At 48.3% G+C, this 3,731-nt stretch overlaps 1 pseudogene; it reads right to left on the bottom strand.

Annotated features, from left to right (window-relative positions):
- Positions 1-581: 581 nt before the first annotated feature.
- On the bottom strand, positions 582-700 carry LOC112152956 (annotated as a pseudogene).
- Between the last annotated feature and the right edge of the window lie 3,031 nt (positions 701-3,731).

The raw sequence follows: 3,731 nt of genomic DNA, 5'->3' as shown, positions 1-3,731 counted from the left end.
GAGCACGACCTCAAATGAGCAGAAAGAGAAAAGAGGTTAAAATCATACAAAGCAAATATGAGATAAATGTATGTACAACTCTATCAAGGTGTCAAAACCACGGCCGGCTAACCAGTACGCTCTAGCTTTGGAAAGTCCGAAAACACACTGGCTCGCAGCTCTAGGCCATGTACCTGGATGAGCAAGCCAATCAGCGGCAGAAGGTTCAGCTGTGCAGCCACATTTTCCTTTTTTCCTGCTCCACCCTCTTCATCTGTGTCCTCCTGAACGTGGAGAAAAACCCAGCAGCCCCCCAAACAGCTTTTGAAACGCACACACTTGCAGTAGAAATAGTCCACAACGACAGGTTTTTAATCAAGAAAGGTTCAGCCATTCAGGGAGTAGGATTAGGCATTTGTACCTTAATGCTGACCGCTCTGAAGGTCAATGAGCTCATTGGGTGAAGCGTGACAGAATTATCTCTGTATGAAAAAAAAAAAAGAAAGAAAGGTAGGATTAGAAAAAAAAAAGAAGTGCAAGTTGACGCGCTGTTGCTTTTTGAAAAGTGTAAGCCCTCTAGTGGTGGACAGAAGGAGTTTGAAAGCTTACAGCATCTGGTATTCCCAGGCAGTCTCCCATCCAGGTACTAACCAGCCCCGACCCTGCTTAGCTTCAGAGATCAGACGAGATCAGGCGCTCTGAGGGAGGTGTGGCCGTAAGCTGCTAGAAGTGTCAAAACCACGGCCGGCTAACCAGTACGCTCTAGCTTTGGAAAGTCCGAAAACATACTGGCTCGCAGCTCTAGGCCATGTAGTAAAAAGATGCTGATTCTTAGAAGACTGGAAGATAAGCTTCCAGCACATGCCCAGGAGAGGAGGAGAAATTTGGCAACACCGGCACCTGACTCACCTGCGGGGTGGCAGCGAGGCCCAGCGCCCCCATTTTGCTTTTTTAACGCTTCCTTTAAATGATGGGTCTTCAAGAGTACTTTTTACCCCTATTTTTCGTTTTGTTGCTGTCTCTTTGGATTCTTCTGTGGTGGTAATGGAAGNGCTTCCGAGATGAGACGAGATCGGACGCGCTCAGGGCGGTGTGGCGGTATGCTGCTGGACGTGTCAAAACCACACCCGGCAAACCAGTACGCTATAGCATTGGAAAGTCCGGAAACACACTGGCTCGCAGCTCTAGGCCATGTACCTGGATGAGCAAGCCAATCAGCGGCACAAGGTTCAGATGTGCAGCCACGTTTTTCTTTTTTCCGGCCTCACCCTCTTCATCTGTGTCCTCCTGAATGTGGAGAAAAACCCAGCAGCCCCCCAAACAGCTTTTGAAACGCACACACTTGCAGTAGAAATAGTCCACAACAACAGGTTTAGAAAATTACAGACCCATCACGCTGTTAAATTTGGATTATAAAATTTTAGCTTCCGTGCTTGCAGGGAGGCTGAGGGAGGTGATCCCCTCGATAATCTCACCCTCACAGGTGTACGGAGTGCCCGGGAGAGATATTGCCAACGTACTATTGTCCCTAAGGCATACGATTGACCACATGGAACAGTCAGGAGGGTTGCTCTTATGTGTTGACTTTGTCAAGGCCTTTGACAGAGTTGAACATGCCTTTTTGTGGAGAGTGCTAGAGAGCTATGGTTTTGGACCTACCTTCATTTCACGTCTGAGAAAAATGTACGCTTCGGCTACAAGTTATGTAGTGTGCAACGGGATGCGTACGGGAATCTTTCCAGTAGGTAGATCGGTAAGACAAGGGTGTCCGTTGTCCGCGATGTTATACAGTTTGACGGTCGAGCCGTTAGCTCTTTTGATAAACGCAGACAGAGACCTTAGAGGGGTGGTCACACCGGCAGGAAGAGAAGTAAAACTATTTCAGTATGCAGACGATACAACTCTGGTGCTGCGCAATAAAGAGGGAGTGAACAGGGCGCTAGAGCACTTGACATCCTTTTGTAGTGCGTCAGGGGCAGAAGTCAATCTGGGAAAATCCGAGATCATGTTTCTAGGTGATAAAGTAGGATCAGCGACCGACTGGTCGTTCAAAACAGCGGAAAATGGGGTTAAAGTCCTGGGGGTCTGGCTGGATCGTGACCCGTCAAGGACGTCTCAACTAAATTGGAGGGAAGCCCTTTCAAAGGTGTCCAAGACTCTGTCCTTGTGGAGGATGAGGAAGCTAACCCTGAAAGGGAAAGTCACGGTTCTTAACACTTTGTTTTATTCAATACTTAATTTTTTTTTAGCGGTGTTTGATTTACCAGAGAATTTTTTAAACCAGCTGAACGATTTAATGTCGAATTTTATGTGGGGTTCGAGGGCGAACCAAATATCCAGGAAAACAATGTCGAGAAATATCGAGAGCGGGGGCCTGAAGCTAGTGGATCTCGGGGCTAGACGTGCAGCCATGAGATTAAAAATGGTCGGGAGGCTTCTAGATGCAAACTGTGACCAGGTATGGAAAGATTTTGTCGAGGAGGAGCTTGTCAAGGTGACCCGTCTAGGTCTGGGAGTGTTTTGCCAGGGGAGGGGGCTCTGGACAGTGCCTCTCGACCCCTTCGTGGAGGAACTTTTGAGGGCTTGGAGAGGTGTCGGTCAATTTATAGTTCAGAACATCGAGACACCATTCCAAGTCCAAAATCAACCCCTCTTGGGGAACTATGCACTGTCGGTGAACGGTTGTCCATTTCGCTGCAAAGCGTTAGAAGATAACGGCTGGATCACCGTGGGCGACGTGCTGTCGAACGGAACTCTGTGCAGCACACAGATGTTTATTGACAGGTTCTGCAAAGGGATGGAACGGGACAAAAGACAGAGGCTTCTTAGAATCTACAGAAGGATTATCGCCGCTATACCACCGGAGTGGCTACAGGTCGTAGAGACCAAAGAGCAGTCGGCGCAAGCGAAAGTAGGTTTCTCTTTTCAAGCATTTCTGCAGGGAGCCCCTCGTTGGGTCTGGGAAGTACCAACAAGGATCTGGTACGGAAAAGTCGTGGCCTTAGAGACCAAGGCCCCAGCGGCGGAAGCTGCCTGGAGCCGTCTTTTCCCAGGTAAAAACATTTCTGAAATGTGGCACAGTTTGAAGGGGAGTCTGTTTCCGCATATGGTGTGGGACACAGACTTCAGACTACGCCATAGAAAAATCCTCTCCTGTGTGGTGCTGCACCAAATAAACAAAGCACAGTACGACAGGTTATGCCCAGTCTGTGGCATAGCGCCTGAGACCCTGGAGCACATGTTTCTGGATTGTCCCGTTGTGTCTGGTTTTTTACAGCAACTGAGAGCGACAGTGAGAGACCGATGCGGCGTCTCGTGGTCCTCGGAGACTGACTGGAGATGGGCGTGTCTCTTTGGGCTCCAGAAGAGCCGGAGGAAAAGGGGATGGCAAGTGGTCGACCTCATTCTGGCCCTGGGGAGATACGTCATCTACCAGACCAGAACAAGACTGATGAAGGAGGGGAGGAGAATCAACAGACGCACGCTGCTGTTCCAGCTACTGGAGAAACATCTGAGACTTTTGCACAAACTCAATCCAGGAAAACTGCAAAATAGTGTGCCACCTCGTCATAATTTATTTGCTTTTACAGTGGATGGGCTTCACCTGACCTGGTGAAGCACACGATTGTGTTTTATTGTCTGTTTGCTTTATCCATTGCAGGTTGTATGTTGTATTTATTTTTTGTTTGTTTGTGCCATCTGGTTTTATTTTTGGGTTTACAGGACAATGTTAAATAATGCAGTGGTATGTT

Source organism: Oryzias melastigma, linkage group LG6 (assembly GCF_002922805.2).
Source record: "Oryzias melastigma strain HK-1 linkage group LG6, ASM292280v2, whole genome shotgun sequence".
Taxonomy (NCBI): Eukaryota; Metazoa; Chordata; class Actinopteri; order Beloniformes; family Adrianichthyidae; genus Oryzias; species Oryzias melastigma.
Note: the sequence above shows the minus strand (reverse complement) of the source record. Positions and strands in the feature narration are given on the sequence as shown.